We start from the raw sequence: 18195 nt of genomic DNA on the forward strand, positions 1-18195 counted from the left end.
TATAAAGAAATACCTGGAGAGAAATTGAGCGTATATATTTACTTTAGCTTTGACCCATGCGTAGAGCCACCCACAACATTTTAGAAACAGCAGGAATTAGCTGTCTGTGTGACACCCTGTGGATACGCAGAGAATTACAGCTAAATGTGTAGATCACCACTCTCATACGTTACACTTCATATCAAATTATGCCGCTCCATAATAACAGCATACAGACTACATGGACATGAGAAGCATAACATCATAATAAAAGCACAACATAATAAATAAAGCTTAGCATTTTTATGAGTTTATTTGTGTAGATTGCGTAATTAGTCTGTTTATACGTATTGATATTTATTGCTCCAATTAACTCTTATCCGAAAAAAACAGTATGTATTGTTATGTATTGGTATTAATTGTGGGTAATTGCAGGCTGCAAACAGCTGTGAAATAATTGCATATATTTACAGATCTATTAATAGGCTAAATAATGATGTAAATAGACTATAGAAAGATGACTATACCACAATGGCGTTTTTGGTATTGTTAGAAGACCACGTCAACTGAACAATAAGGCAAGAACAGGTTTTTTAGACACCACAAAGATTTCCTTGCCATGATGGCTGGCTAATGAGCTGATTTAAATATCCTAGAGCCTTTCTCTTGGAACTATGTGCTGAGTAGGGCCCAGGTTCAGAGAGACTAATGCGCAATAACTGTCCACTTACAGATCTTAGCAGCCCTTGGATGAGTCAGGAATATCCCAGCCATCTTTAAGCTCTATCATGTCAGCCATATTGGTTGGCATAATTAAACTGACAAGTCAGCACATCAGAGGTTCTTTACATGGTGAGTGAAGGCCAACATCAAAGCGCAATTTGCAGTTATGTCGTTTCCCAAATGTAATCTGAGCAAATGACTGAACTCATGTTGCTATAGGGGAGCCTAGTCAGAATTTCGTCAATTAAAAGCAATGTAATTCAAAAAACGAATAAGACACTTTTATTCCCAAACCCACACAGAACAGAGGAGAGACACTACAAAGATGTGCACTCTCTCACGCATTCAGACTGCACTACTGGCCTGCTTAAAGTGCGATGGCATTGTGTGGATGTGACAGTGGGAGACCGCTTCAGGTGGGACACTGCTTCAGGTGAGAGACTCCTACACCAACCAGAAACAGTCTGCTGGATTGCAAGGGCATATACTGTGCTCCACAGCATGGCATAGCAGAATGGGCTCCCAGTCCTTATCTCCCCCTAACCAACAACTCGTTCACATCTACCCACCAGATGAGTGTAATCTTCACACTGTGAGACTACGTATGCGAGGACATCATGCGTTGAATGTGAATAGCTGAGGCCAGTGAAAAGGTATATGTTTACCGAGCTTTTTTATGTCATTGGTATTTCAGACATAATCCCTTTTATTTCTTTTATTTATCAAGTTTTAGATAGAGGTAACTGTGCCCTTTTGTCTCGATTTCTGACAACTTCGCATTCATATTCTCAACATTCCTCTTTTTGCTTTTCTCTCCAACACTCTCATTCAAACATGAATGGGACACCCCACATTTAAATATGTATGAGGTTTTATAAACGAGGTGCCCAGATGCCCAAATCCACATCTATTCACCATACAGTACAGAGTGCAAGTTTTAGAGTTTTGCGATTTTTTAATCATGTCTTAAAGCACAGTGTAGAACATCCCCAGCATCCCAAATCCCATAATGCACAGAAATAGGTTGGTGTTCAAACAATGTGGCTTATGTATGCAGAACACATACAATACACTTTGCAGTTTTTAGCCAACATGGAGTAGAGCTCCCTTTTGTACGCACACTTAGTTTGACTGTCTCCTAGCTGTATCTTAGTTTTCTCCATGTCTCCTCTGTGCTCTGGTTTTAGATCCCGTCACCTCTATATTGAACTATAGGGACAGATTAGACATAAGAAATTGGACAATTGGACAATGATCCAGATGTGTCCTATGAAAAAACACTCACTGTGGCTCACATTTGCTACACTGTTTATGCCTCTGCAGTGAAACCAGTGACACTGTCTGCTTACCTTTAGGGAAATTATCATCTGTGCTAGTCAAATCATACCGGACATATCAACAACTTTGGCAGAGATTATTGTAAACAAAATGTGAAAAATGTTCTCACTCCTTTGGCACTCAGTTCTGATCACCTTTGCTACCATTCCCCTTTCATCTTGTGTCTTAATCATGTTCCCTCTGCTGCACTTTAATGTTGTGTGATTTTCAAAGAGTGATTTCCAGTCTGTAGATGAATTCCTGAATTCTGATAGTGACTGAGCAAATTTTTGTGTGCAGACATGCAAGAAATGTATCTGTAGAAAATTGTAAGTAGGAGAAAAGCAGTGTGTCACAAGAGATGCAAGAAAAGGGCAACAAATCAGAGGCCTGAAAAGACAGATTGTATTTGGTATTTAAGAAGCAAAAACAATGTGGGCTTGTGCCAAATACCCTACTTTTTGAAAAAATAAAATACTACAGAGCCACAAATCTACAGTTGTGTGCAGAATGTAGAATGTAACACATACTACATTCTATATTGCCCTTGTATAGCACATGAGCAAAAGGAACAAAAAATATAGCTGAAAGCAGTGAGTAAGGGGTCTAACCATTTTGCAATGGATGGTGCAATGAGGAAATTAAGCAACCCAAGAACAAGAAAGATGTTTGTTAATGTCAGTGTATGTTACCAAACATACTGTATATACAAATTGTCAATACCTAAAATTTTTGCTGAGACATGGACTTATATCCTGTTTCCAGCAGTGCCTCTTTTTAGCGATGAACAGTAAAGTCCACAGTTGTTCAAACAGTCCAAATGTTATGAAGTTAATTTTAATTATATCACACACACACACCCTCCCCCCAGTGGTGAAATCATGCAAATTTTGTAATGGTATTAGGGCATGAAATTAAAAAGTACCTAACAAAGCACTGCTGAAATATAGCCTTGCCGCCTGTGACATCTTCAACCAATAATGAGTGAAAAGAATTTTTGGACCATCGTAAACCAGTGTGCCAAATTTCATCAAAACTATGTCAATGTGCTACCATAGATTCCACTGCCATTTGTAATTATAAGAAGACCACACCCAGTGTTCCTGAGATCAGCTTTGGATCCACAGTGACCCTGACCAGGATAAAGTAGCTACTGAAGGAGAATAAATGATTTTAATTTTGGCTGCCTGCACTTTCAGGGCTTGGACCAGTAATCATAAGTTCAAACTCATAATTCCCATCATTCAACACGTGCAGAGAAAATGGTATGAGCGACACACCTCTGCTCTTTATTTACACTAATAGAATCAAATTAAATCGCACATTTATTTGAGGTTACAGGCTGCTCTAGGCATGTGGAACTCAGCTGCTCTATGCATATAATAAAAAGTTGGCAGAATGGCAGAAACGCACTGATTTGAATGGAGACAGTTGAAAGTGTGTTTACTTGGAAAGGGAGAGAGGGTGAAGCGGGGAAGGGAGCTAGTGAGAGATCACGCAGGAGAAGGCAAGCAAAAGCAGAGATGGTTCTTTCTTCTCCTTCAGCACTGACCCCCAAGTAGCCCTGAGCCTTTTTAGGAATTTATGAAATAATAATGAAAAATCACATGCAGCTCTTTCTCACTCCACCCTGCCTACAGCTATGATGGCACTTATACATAAATCCAAATATAAAAGATACACACACACACACACCTTTATACACACCTCTACTCTGCGTATACACACTTACAAGAAAAACATCGCCATATTGTCTTTTCGTCCCAAATACCCACACTGAACATGGCAATATATACTTATACTTTTGTCTTCACAGATCAGACACAATGTCCACACACTCACTGAGATTAGGAGGAATATAATATGGGAAGTATGGGAAGAAAAACTACTGTAGTGTTTTGCTGCCAAGGTTTTTGGTCAGTTTTCATCAGTGAGCTCTAGATGTAACCAATTTATCCACTTTAATGGTATAAGACATCCATTTGATTGATCAACAGCATAAGTATGAATCATCAAGACTGTAATAACTGGAATTGATGAAAACTTGAATTGCTGAAGTTGAATTAGCATTAAAGACAGTTAGCCATCTTATCTAGCTAGTGTTATCAGAAGATATAGCTAATGTCAGATATGATTTGCTTAGAAACAATCCTTGTCTTTATCAATAGTCTGCCAGTGATAGTAAGATTTAGCCAACTGACTGGTATAAATGGCACAGGGAGACGCCCTCTCTTAATAAATCTCATGGTTAATAAATGGCTTTTTTACTTTGGTGGAACCAAAAACAACAGCAAAACAAGATATAAAGTAGATGCTGAGGTTGATTTCTGTCAAGCCCAAACTGTAAACTCATAACCATAGCATAGTTGACTGCTATGTCGAATGCTTACACTTAGCCTCCATTTAGGCTAAATTATTTAAACGTGAAATATTATAAAAAGTGTAATAAACATGAACAAGGTTGAGTTATTTTCTTTTCTTCGAATTGTATTTGGAGGATACTAGAAGTAAAGAGCCTAAGCAAACACCATCAGCTCTAAGTACAAATCATGCAAAGGGACAAATGGCAGAACCGTAAGTTGTGTGTGGTTTGAACAAAAGATCTGGCTAATACCAAGATAACTTGAGCCCAAGCTGCAGCTTTTTGCATTTTACACTGCATTCTCTTCCTCTGAATGCACTCGATAAGCTTTCTTATCACTTATATCACACAGCTAACTGTGCACTAACTGCATGTCCTGTGGTCTGTATATTCTATATTTTGTGAAAATACATGTAAATATATACTGTGTATAATATACAGACAGCATGCTAACCAGCACGGCATTAATAAAACATCTAAGCCTGCGAGGTTACGTCTAGTCTGCATTAGCATGCCTAACCAAGCGCAGTGCCTTTGATTTAGCATTCACAGGGATGTCACTGTCACTTCGCTCTCGGTTGCCAGGTGCAGGCAGCTCAAGGGACTTTTTTTTTTGCGTGTGTTATATCCAGCTGAGCATTTCTCAGAAAATGTCATCACATCGTCTCAAGGACATGTTGAGAGTGCGTGTGTGTGTGAAGAGATGCTTCACAGATCTGTTTCTCATTTTTCTATATGGGTTATAAACACACACGTGCACAGGGGTAGATTTCAGATGCTCTACAAAGATAATGCAAAGGCAATATAAAACAATATAGATTTTTTCATGTTTTATGTCATTGGGGTAAAGCTGTAGTAGTGCTTGATGATAGAAATGGTCTTGACTAGAAGCCAGATGACAGCAATGGCCTGTTCCTCATTGGACCCTATTAACCTGCATGTCGGTCATGCTAACAAACAGGAAATGCTCTGTCAAATGTGATCTAAACCAAGACCCTGTCTGTCTAACCCAGCTGTGTTTTCCAGCATGTCCTGTAAAACTTGGTCCATGATGTCCAAGAAAAATAGCCACAATCTGAGGCAAACACTCGATCACTGAGCACTTCAGCCAGCACCGATTCAGTTCTGCTTCTGAAAACCAGACTGAAATACATCCTGCTCAATACTACTACACAGAAAAGAACAAAGCTGATGGGCAACAACATTGTTCCAAAATCTTAAATAGAAAAGGCATGTTGGGGTTTGGCAGGTAGTTGGAGAGATCAGATTGGTTAAGATGTGGTTTAAGGAATACCTTAACCACAATCTTAGGTCACTTGTGGTTTAGCGTTTGGTACATTTGGTGAAATATGAAAGCTGTTTTCGAGCCTGTGCATGGTTCAGAGAACTGTTCCCTAGTCTTCCTGAAAACTGTGGTCTGCGGATCGCATCCACTGAACCGTGGTGCGATCCGTAGCCCGTGTGGAAGTTATCTTCTCTCAGCACCGTACGGCTCAACTTGTCACAGTACCTCCTGTTTCAATGTCTGTGATGGCAGGTAAATAGTTACTTTATACATCTTACTGATATATAAAGCCACTGAGTTTCACTGAGCACTAATTAGCTCACCTTTTGTAATACAAGATTACTTTTTCAAAAACAAATAAACAGATTTACAATGAGCGCTTCAGGGAGCTCAATGAGTTGGCTAGAGAAGCCAAAAAAATGATCATGCCGTACCCAGGAGCCTACTAGCAGCTGAGAATTGAGCCACCACGATGTAGCAAGGCTGAAGCAAGACTGAGCACTGAGTGAGCCGAGAGCTCTCCTTAAATAGATCCAGGCACAGGTGGAGCCAATTTCCACTGATTATAATTAAGAATGTGCTCTCTGCCTCCCTCTGGTGATGGCACGAGGCCGCGCCAGCTGTCCCCTTACACCTTTGTGGTGGAAAAATGTATGTCTTGTATCAGCCTGCATGGATAAAAGTGTCCTTATATAAGGATAGCAAGTCTTCCTGTACAAAGCATCCAAGAAGCAGTGGACTTCATTGGTTGAGTGTTGGTACCCACTCTCTTTCAGTAACTGCACCAGCATGGTCAGAGTCACAGTGTATCTGGAGCCTATCGCAGGAACACTGGGCATGAGAGGGGAGTACACCTTGGATGGGACACCAGTCGATCGCAGGGCAACATACACACACATTTACTCATAGGTGCAATTTATCTTAGCCAATCCACCTACTGGCATGTCCTTGGTATATGGGAGGAAACCAGAAAACCCAGAAGACGTCTAAGTTGACATGGGGAGAACATGCACAGAAACTCTGTACAGACAGTAACCCGAGCTCAGGATCGAACAAGGGACACTGGGGCTGTGAGGTGCCAATGCTACTTGCTGCACCACTGCACCTCCAAGTGTTGGTACCAAAGGAAAATTATAAAAAAAAAGCAAACTGGTCAACCCAGTTCTTACCATTTTGTAAACCTGCTTGCTCAATAGTGACAGATCGAATTGTGTAATCAATCCACAGTTCAGAAGGTATTTTTCTAGGCGAAAGCCAACCCGTGATTTTCATCCCTTCCACCAAATAAGCTCAGAATTGTTCCTGAGTGTGGAACACCCTTAAAAATTTGGGCACATGGTCAAAGCTGTCGACTAACTGAGGTAAGACTTTGTGCTCTAAGTGTACATTGTTGTATAAACCCAGTTAAAATAGGAAACTCTAAGTAGTCATTTAGAACAGAGATATCAGTAGGACTATAACTAAGTGTAACCATGACAACACTAATATTATTTGCACGTTTACAATGATGAAGGTTAGTCTTCAACTTTTCCTCAAAATAGGAGCCATACACACACTAACCCTTTTCTTAGCAGACGTCCATTTATGCACCATTTAGTTACATATGTTCCCTGCTGGCCACCAAAATCATTCTGATGGACAGTTTTTACATTATCAGCCTCTATAATTAGGATGTACAAACAACTCTTTTGTATAATATAGGCTTCTGCTGAAACAGACCTTGGCTGGGGCATGACAACACTGAGAAACCTATCAACTTTTCCATTAATATGCGCGTTCCAATATGTTATCATTTCTATAGTAACAACTTTCACAGGGACTTGTATAATAGATGCTCTACATAAATAGATTAAACACATGTCATTGGTATGCTGAGGTTTTCTATGGGGAGATGTTTATTAACACTTTTTGGAAGGAGTCTCCAGTGTCAGTGCTTTGTATCAGTCAGAGGTAAAGCTGAAACTTTAATGTGGTTTTTCTTATTAATACAACATGCTGCAATTTTTGACATATTAACTTTAAGAGTTTTAAAAAAATGCAGTTTCTGAGTAACATGATCAGCTGTGTTTTTTTTTGTTGTTGTTGTTAAATTTGCTTCATGTTGTGTTGGGCCCACTTTGCTATAACGGCATGCAACTTCATGTTTTTTCCTATCTCTATATAAAGATTAAGTCTTATCTAAGACATGTTTAAGGGCATTAAAAAACAGAAACTTTCCCTTTCTTTATTTGGTAATGATTACAGATTCAGAATCTGGAACACAGAGCTGAGTATCTGAGCGGTAACAGAACCTACAGGTGGCTCTTTTATGGTTCTGGGAATTCAGTCACCAGCACAGCCTCCTAACCAGTGATCTCCTGCTGCCCGCATTAAACCAGGAACCAGGACTCCTGAATTTGAGCTACTGCTGCTTCTATCTTGAACTATCCTGACTCTTTGTCAGAACATCCTTGTCATTGCACATGTTGACAGAATGAATTCGGGGTTTTTCACTCAGCTGTGTGTGAGAAAGAACCCTCAGCTGGCTAATCCGTATTGCTTTTATATTCCAGTGACATGAAGCTTTGTGTGAGTGGCCTCCTTTCCTCTGTGACAATATATACTGTACTGCATACTGTATATAATACAAAGAGTAAAATCTGCCATTCCTACTGCTTTAGTGCGCCCACTTACAGACTTGTGTCATAATTTTTGTTTAAAAAAACCACATGCAGTGGTGAGGGAAGAACTGTTTTCGATGTTAATGCTTGTGCTGTTTGTTTGTGAGGAACCCAGGAGCTATTTGTCTGATCACACCAGCACTGAGCCTGAGGGAATCAAGATTGCTGCTAATTAAAGTAGCCTACTAATTAAATAGTAAAACTCATTAAATAAACATCACATTACCTCCAGCTTTGTTCACTCTCACTTGTACAATATCACTACAGCGTGAAAATGTGTAAAACTGATTAAATAAACATACTGTTACCTTCAGCATCTCCCAATTTTTTCCCTTCATGGGAACAGATATTTTGAGTATCATTAATGTCTGAAAGAATTGCTGCTAGAAAATCTATTAAAGTATTTTAAAATCACATTATTAAATCTGTCCCTGTTTAGAATTTGTAGTACATAGTTAAGTAGTTGGTGTTTTTGCTCTGATATTCTTCTTTTTTTGCTTTAATCCTTCAAAACTGTGTCATTAATCATTGCATTTAGTTAAAAATAAAGTTTATTTTTTTTGTCATTTTGACTTATTTAGGGCCATTAATATACATTTTTAGTTTCAGTTTCTAATTAAAATTCCAAACAATAAAAGGGGTATAATTAATGACACCTATTACCTAATGAGGCAGATTAATTAAATAAGGACGAAAACATGACTGGGTGGTGTTACCACCCTGAAGTTAATTATTTTCAGCCCTGAAGTTGATTATTTTCCAATAAAAGCACATCTTTTATTGTACACAAGTGTTTTATTTCTCTTTTACCACAGCAATCTGTCAATGCTAACATTTCTATTCATTAATGAATGACTTCTGAAATACTTTTTTATTCATTTATAGTTACATTTAATGTTGCGGAACATCCACGAGACAAGTTTCTGTTATCACTCATAAATATTGATATATTATATATTATTATTATAATATTGATATATTATATATTATTATATATTAAATATATTTAAGTCTCTTTTTTGTCTCTCTTAAAATTATTAGCCTACAAAATGCAGCTTGACTCAAAGAAAACTTCTCTCCTCACAAAAGCTTCACCATATCAGCAATCACATGATTGTTTTTTTATCCATTAATGTGGAGCATCTACCGTACAAGTCCTTGTGTAAGTTGTTACTATAGAAAGAATATTAGAATAAGTGCATTAATATAAACCTGTGGTTTGTCGTACAGCGGCACTAGTGTCAGAGCTGCTGTTTCAGAAAATTAATCTTACAATCAGAATCGGTCTTTCTGACCAATCAGAATTAAGAATTAACTGTGGCATAAGCAGAAGTACAGCACAGGCTATATATAGATATAACCACCATCTTTTTGGTGCTTCCTGTGTAAATAGACATAAATCCTTTACGAGACATATTTTCCTCTATATTACTGTAATAAATTACAATAATTATGTTCAGTGTGATACAGCACCTCCGTTGATCAAAATCCTGCACCTGCTGCTCACATCCTCATTTTGAGTTACAGTTTTAAGAGTCCTGCACAGGAGGAGATGAAAAAGAAGGAAACCTGACCTCTTTTTCTCCCTCTGTTTTCCAGACACAGTGCCATCTGCTGATCCAAAGCGCTGTACTCAGTGCTCACCAGACCTTGGCCCAACTGAACACCTATGGGAGACAGCTAATCTAAAAAAAAAAACCCAGAGAGCTTCACATTGCTAGAATTTGTTCAGTGCTGGTTCTAGAAATAAGGAGGACTTGATTATGTGAATTAGTAGCCTGCTGTTATTGGGTCCCTGAAGGACTAGAGGTTAGGCCTCTGCGCTCTCAGTGCCATGGCCTAGGTTCGATTCCTGGCCAGGGAACATACCCAGCCACTGGGGTTGCATGAGAGAGTATACTGCCAGTGTCAGTCCCAAGCCCAGATACAATAGGGGAGGGGTTGCATCAGGAAGGGCATCTGGCGTAAAAATTATGCCAAATCAGATATGCGGACCAATGATCCGCTGTGGTGACCCCTAATGGGAGCAGCTGAAAGAAGAAGAAGAACAAAAATAGTAGCCTACTTTTATTGGCTAAAGTAATATGTCAAGCTGTAGCAACCAATCATGTAGCCTTTTTTCTGCAGTGGCCTGCAACTGAGGAAAAATCATGCAGCTGAGTCAATCATCCTGAATGACTTTTTAATCAACATGTGGACTTTAATAATGTCCAGGATTTATTTTGTAATGAAACATTTTTTTTTTAGCTTAAACTTCTTTCATTAACATGTTGGTCTATTTTCACTTTAGTTAACCGTATCCTACATTACCCACAATGCCATTCGACTACCTAATATTAGTGGTGCAGTGGGATTTAGTCCTCTCATCTCTACGGAAAGAGAGCAATGCAGCAACGCTTTAATGTTGTAGTCTGTCCAGCTCTCTCGCCTCTTCATCTGTACACTGCAAAGCTCCAGCTTTCATGCTAATATGCTAATATCAACACCATCACGCTCATCAGTTTGTAGACTGCTAACTAGCTGAGCCGAGTCTCTGCTATAACTCCACTCAACTGCATTGTATAGCTGCACTGCATTCTGGGACTTTGAATCCAACATTTGCACCAATTTCTCTATTACTTCTACATTGGATTTCTCTTTGATATGATGATATGGTCAGTGAGAAAAGAAGCTCTCATTCTTTTGTTGTTAAAAGCTTACAGCAAAATCTGAGTCTTTGAGATGGTTGAAATAGTTCTCCTATTAAATTCCATTGTAACTATGCTAGCAATGCCCCCCTGTGATGTCATCGCCACACATACCCACTAACTTCTCACAGGAATAACAAGAATACAGCACTAACTAAGAAATGAGAAACAAAATCTCTATGCAAATTGCAAATTTTTCAGTATAAAACATATTTAATGTGTTTCAGGCTGGGGTTTTCCTTTAATAGTCTTTTCAGGTGCCTGAATGGAGCATCACATGAAGTTAATCTGGACTGTAACTTTTATTAAAATGGGATTGTATCTGATCTCTGAGAGGTGTGGCTTATTAAAAGTGCTTCTGAAATGCTTTCGATGTGAGCGAAACTTTATTAAGAATCGCATGCATTTGGATTCATCACATCCAAAATGGCTTTCACAGATATTGTATTGGATTAGAAAAGTTATGCGTTTCCATTAAATTATACAGGAGCACAACCTCGATCCTGGAGAAAACTCCTGTCCTGCACATTTTAGACAGACAGACAGACAGATAGATAGATAGATAGATAGATAGAAACTTTCTTGATCCTGAGGGAAACTGCAGAATTTGAGTGGTTTCCCTGCTCTAACACTCCCACATCAATGCAGGGAAAAGCCTAAGATGTGCAGGACAGGAGGTTCTTCAGGACCACGACGGGGAACCTGTGATAGAAAGCATGAGATGTTTGAGCTCTGCTGTGCTTCTGCCCAGCTGAACCTTAACCCACGTGTTTTGTGTGTTTCTCAGGTTTGCATTATTAAAGTCTGTTAGAACTATGAGGGCTGAGATGAGCAGGTTATATGCTAAGAGGAATGAACAAACCGACTATGTCAGGGCTTATAATAAAGCTTATAATAAAGTCTCAGTATAGATGAGGAGACTTGTGACATCATCATTCCTGCTGCAGAAACACACAGCTTTACCTGAGAGGTGTGAATGCCGGGCTGCGGGCTCGAGCTGGTGCGCGCGCTGTCCGGGATCGACGCCTCGCGTAACCGGCTTCCGGGAAAGCAGGAAGCAGATGTGATGGTAAATTCCCTTCTGTCCTGATTAGTAGTTGCGGTTTCTCTGGTTTATTTATTCCACAAAGCGCGGAGATGAGCGTGTTCCTGTGAGAACTGAACCGAGTCCCTCTGCGGCCACCGGAGCTCCCGCGCGCGCCTCCCCGCCCTGCGCTCCGCTACCTGGGACACGCGCGACTCTCCCTCCTCTGATCCCGACTAATGAGAAACCCGGTGTGGAGGAAAAACTGCTCTTCTGTGGAACAAGCGATCCGGCTCAGCTTGCTCGGAACACTGACAGCCAACAACATGCACCACCAAAACACACAACTCACACAGCAGCTCAGCGGGGCTGGCGCGAGCGCGGCCATCTTTATTCATCTCTCTCTCTCTCTCTCCCTCTCTCCCTCTCTCTCTATCATAAACTATCATAACCATTTTGGAAAAAAACGGAAGAGGGACTCTATCCATCTATCTATCTATCTATCCTACATGACCAAAAGTATGTGGACACCTGACCATCACACCCATATGTGATTCTTCCCCAAACTGTTACCACAAAGTTGAAAGCACACAATTGTATAGAATGTCTCTGTATGCTGTAGCATTTTTAACAAATTCCCTTCACTGGAGCTAAGAAACCCAAACCTTTTCCAGCATGACAGTGCGTCTGTGCACAAAGCGAGCTCCATGAAGAACTCGAGGGTCCTGCACAGAGCCCTGACCTCAACCCCACTGAACACCTTTGGGATGAACTGGAACACCGACTGTGCACCAGTCCTCCTCAACATCCCAACATCAGTGTCTGATCTCACTAATGCTCTTATGGCTGAATAAACACAAATCCCCACAGCCACGCTCCAAAATCTAGTGCAAAGCCTTCCCAGAAGAGAAGATTGGAGCTTATTATAACAGTAATAACAGAGAATAAATCTGGAATGGGATTTTCAACAAGCACATAAGGGTGTGATGGTCAGGTGCACAAACTTTTGGCCATATAATATATCTATTTGTCTGTTGCTGTTGTTATCCTACATTATCCCTGAACATGGGTCATAAGGCTAATGACTAGAGGGATATACAGAGCAGCAGAGGTCAAAGGTCAATGACAGGATTAGCTGGACTCCTAATCCAGTAATCATTTAGCATCCTGCAATCCTTTTCTTCATCTGAAGATGTTTTTCTTCATACAGAAAGATACCTTCAGCCCACACAGTGCAACTCTCACTGTTTATTGTCAGTGTGAATGTGATGTTAAAGAGCGCTCTGACTGTGCAAGACCTCAGGCTTCTATAAAAGACAGGTAAAACAGCTTCCAAAACCACTGGTGCTAAGCTTCCAATACTCCAGCTCATCTACACCACCAGATGCCGTACAAGGGCACAGTCCATCATCTTGGATGCCGTGCACCTGGCTCATGCTCTGTTCTCCCCTCTCCCCTCTGGCAGACGCTTCTGCAGCATCAAGGCAAACACCACTCGCCTCAAAAACAGCTTTATCCTGCAGGCAGACAGCCGAGAATAACAGCCATCTCCATGCCATCTCTCTCCACTACCATACTGCACTTTATTATATCATATCCAGAACGCTACAGCTCTCATTCACCACTCGATCACCAGTCTTTTCAGATAGTTCATACTTTCATATATGTTATGTTGAAATTTGTGTGTTTATTTGCAATGTCCTTGTCCTTATATGTGCAATATCCTCCACTGTGTCGCTTCTTGACTGTGTATAATGTTTATAATGTTTACAGTTTATTATTTTTTTGTCTTTTTTGTTTATTATTATAATTTTGTCTGTGTGCACTGTTTACAATGTTGTTTTTTTGTACTAGTATAGACTTTATTTATAATTTTTTGCACTGTGTCTTTGCAGGAGTGTGCAACTGTAGCACAAGAATTTCACTGGATATGGAGGCTTACAGCATCCTGTATGCACATGCCAATAAAAACCTGAAAGATGAAACTCTTCCTTCTTCATACATGAATCCCTCCATCATTAAAATCAAATAAAACTGCTCTCAAGGTGACTGAAGCCAGCATAACAGGGGCGTCTGTTGTTTACTGGAGTGCAGAAACTGTGCTTCATAGGCCTGTATTCAGGGTTAGGGGAGATTTGGGGGACATGAAACTTAATAAAAACCTTTTTGTTTAGAGTCATTTGTTAAACACTTTTATCCAAAGTGACTTATAATTATCCCATGTAAAAACAGAGATTTTAAAGTAAATAATAATGATAATTATAATGAAGGGCTGCACGTTTCCTTCAGTCATCCAGAAACTAGTTCATGCAGCATTAATGAAAAAACTGAGAGATGTGCAGCTCAGTGGAAAGCTTATTTCTTCATATAAGATAATATACTGAATACTTATTAATGTAAGTTAGGGTAATATTACTAATACACTGTAATAACAATATTAAAGATATCCATGCATTTGTGAGAAACACAGGTGATTCATCACCACAGCAGGTAACAGCTTTTATATTAAAAGGAAGTTTTTTCTTTTCTAAAACCTTTTTTCTTTTCTAAGTTTTCCTTGCAGTGTCTATGAGCTGGACTCCACACGCCCCCGTGTGGCCATTCACGGTTTTGCAGTTAGCAACAGGTGCATAATACAGGACCCCTTTTCTCACACACAAGCCAAGCTAACCAAAGTTAAGAATTAAGCTGAATTAAAATGAAATAGAATTGACTTTTACATGCTGTTAATATATTTTAGGGAGATCAGGATTGAAAGCTCACCAGGAGGTGTGACCGGTGAAGACAATGCCAATGCACTGGTGGAGTGAACAGGACATTTTGGACAAAAATCCTCTATCAGCTTTGCAAGTGCTTCTGTGGCTGTAGGAACCCAGTTTCATGTGATATTTAACTCAGGATGAACCTCAGAGATTATGTTCTGATTATGTTCAATTAGTTATCAACATATTTGCCTTTAAAGATTATCTGCTGATTAATTTATTCATTCATCTTCAGTAAGTGCTTTATCCTGGTTATAGTGGATCTGGAGCTTAGCCCAGGAACACTGGGTGTGAGGAGGGAATACATCCTGTATTTCTTTATACATACATGCCATTTCAAACCAACTGATCTAATGTAGGAGAGGACCTTTTCATGGCTCTGAAAGCAGTTCATAGTTGCCAGATGGTGGTAGTAATGGTGCAGAGATTGTAAGAAATTTTGACAAAGTTTGCATCTGGGTTGTGAACAAAAAAAAACAAACAAACAAACAAAATAAAACCACTCAAAACACACATATGTGTATTCCAGCTAATGAGGGGAAAGTTTGTGACATTATTGTGTTACGTCTGCAGAGAGTGGTGAGGACTGCTGAGAAGATCATCAGGACTCCACTGCCTTCTCTGCAGAATATTTACCACCGCAGAGTCCACAGGAGAGCTGCCTCCATCCTTAAAGACCCAACCCACCCACAATACGGACTGTTCACACTCCTGCCCTCAGGATGGAGGTACAGGAGTATGAAATGCAGGACTTCCAGACTAAGGAACTCCTTCTTCCCCTCAGCCATTAGACTTTTAAATGGGTAGCCAGTGGACACAGACTAGTCTCACATATCTCATAGATTAGGTGGACTGAACTGCTACAGCTCAATCTGCACATTTGTAAATGTTACTGCTGCTATTCTTATCGAGAAGCTTCATTTCGATTTGCTCTTTGTCAAATGTGACAGCTGCTATTGTTATTGTGTAGTTGCACTCAATTTGCTACAGGCAACTGTACTATTGTTTTTGTTTTTGTATTTGTATTGTTATTGTTTTGTACATAAGTCAATATTGCACATAGAGACATACTTCATGTTACTGCTACATGTGAACACATTACTGTTACTACATGTACTGTAATATTGTTTTGCACAAGTCAGTATTGCACGTTACTGTACTATTGTTTTGCACAAGTCAACATTGCACACTCACACATACAGATGTACATAGTCTATATTTCTATATACATAATCTATATTTCTACTTCTGCAACATAGCTACACTTTATTATGTTTGTTTGTATGTATGTGTATGTCTGTTTTAATTTTCTACATAGTTTGTGTTTATCTTGCCGTTCAATGTGGACAGCAAAGAAAGAATTTCATTGTACAGGGAAACTTGGTTTCCTCACTGGACAATAAACGCACATGACAATAAACGCTTTGAATCTTGAATCTATATATTGCCATACCCAGGTCAAGTGTGTTTAACTGGAACACATAGTAAATTATAAATGGCACTGACATTGACGCATTTGGACAAGGTGGTATAAATGTTATTAAATGTTCTGTGGTGTGTTCATGGAGTCGTTCATTACAGCTTTAAATGCTATAGTCTGTTTAGAGTTGGAAAGCAGTTCATAGTTGCCAGAAGATGGTGGTAGTAATGGTGTGAGTATTGTAATGAAGTTCTATTCCCTTGCATATGTGTAATTTATAGCCTATGCTTAACTGACATATAGCCTATGCTCAAGTGTTGCTCAAATGTGGTAAATTTGCTTATATATGGCCTTGAGTTTGATACATTTGGGTTACATGGTATTACTTTCCATGGCACGTAGAACCAAGTGGTTCATTTCAGCTTTAAATCCTGCAATCTGTTTAGCGTAGGAGCCCTGATCAGTGTTCTTCCTCTCACAAGCCCTGACACACTTTCCTAGTGTGAATCTGGCACGTGAGTGCTTGCAGGACAACAACTAAAGGACGTTTAGGATTTAAAGCATGCCAGCTAAAGCTACTTCACGGTTAGTGTAGGACCAAGCACTCTGCTTTATATTTCCTAGCACAGACTCACACTTCTCTATTGGCTCATTCTCAGAAGAGCCAGGGACAGCCGGTATAAATGTGCTAGCAGGGCTAAGCTTCCCCATCCCTGTCTTTAAAAATAAAAAGAACTCAATATAAGAATGGTTGCCATGCACATCATTATTTTCAGGGTGTTCTTTCACACACACACACACACACACCTATATAAATCACTAATGCAGCTGTATATCTGTCTCACATCATTCTTAGTATACCAGTGATGATACCTCTTGATATAATACATTGTTCAACACTACGTTTGACTGTTGACAGATCTAATCTATCTTTGGACAGATATTAGATATTAGCTTTCCCTCTAAGATCACAACAAGCCATCAGTGAGACTAGCACAAAGCCAACAAAATCACTATACAAGTGTATTGTATGTGTGTTTTTGTTCACCTAGAGTTCAGTCTGGTATTTAATTTTGTGATTATAGAATGCAGTCGAGTCACAGGAGTCACTGTTATTTAAAAAGTTAGAGTCAGTGGGTTTCATTCATCAGTCTTGTAGTAAAGTTTGGTGTAAATTTCCACTAGATTTATGAAAGCTTCTGTAACACTGATTTTCTTCGCACTCATTCATTATTCATTGCTGTAAATTACCAAATGCATTCATGGTACAGCTGATTTTCATTTAAATCTCCATTAAAGGCAAAGTGACAAAACAATGACTAAATAATGAAAAGCGCCTCCTAAATGCAGCATGATAAATCTTCCAGTAATGCAGCTCAGCCACTGCAGTGTGTCATCTCCAATAAACACAAACTAACTCAGTGCCATTACTTTTGTCCTAATTAAATATCTAGTCTGATTTGTTTTAACTTATGGATGTGTTTTGGATTGCGTTCTTTCAAGTATTTAATGTAAAAAAGACTGGGTTTCACAAATTTTCACTAAATTCATGTGTGTAAGAGAAATAAATAAGTGATTTAAACATAACAGTGTAATCTTTATATATAATTTCAGTAAATCATCACCAATTGTACGATTTGAAGATTAATCGAGGCTCATAATAGTGAGATTCTTTACGTAAATTTGCACAAATTCAGGAGCTTGTAGGATACGAACGATTTTTCCAAACTAACTGGATTGTCATGAATACCACATTTCTTGTGTAAATGCTCCTGTGAACGAAATTACGAATAAATTTATTTGTATCCAGTTTGATAAATGAGTAACTTGTTGGAGTAAAAGGTAGACTCACAGATGAAGTTACTGCAGAAGTTAGTACAGCAGGCAGAACCGTACACCACCAGCAGGGCGGCACAGCTACTTTAATCAGCTATTCACATCTCTAATCAGCTCTGCTCCTAATCCCGCTCCTTTAC

The 18195-nt window shown here is 39.3% G+C and overlaps 1 protein-coding gene across 1 annotated transcript in view; it reads right to left on the reverse strand.

Annotated features, from left to right (window-relative positions):
* Positions 1–12415, reverse strand: part of chst8 (carbohydrate (N-acetylgalactosamine 4-0) sulfotransferase 8) — an 88847-nt gene extending 76432 nt beyond the window's left edge. Inside the window, exon 1 of the mRNA XM_026927349.3 lies at positions 11977–12415. The gene's annotated coding sequence lies outside the window, so the exon portion shown is untranslated. The remainder of the gene's footprint in view (positions 1–11976) is intronic.
* Between the last annotated feature and the right edge of the window lie 5780 nt (positions 12416–18195).

The sequence above is a fragment of the Pangasianodon hypophthalmus genome, chromosome 6, assembly GCF_027358585.1.
Source record: "Pangasianodon hypophthalmus isolate fPanHyp1 chromosome 6, fPanHyp1.pri, whole genome shotgun sequence".
Lineage (NCBI taxonomy): Eukaryota > Metazoa > Chordata > Actinopteri > Siluriformes > Pangasiidae > Pangasianodon > Pangasianodon hypophthalmus.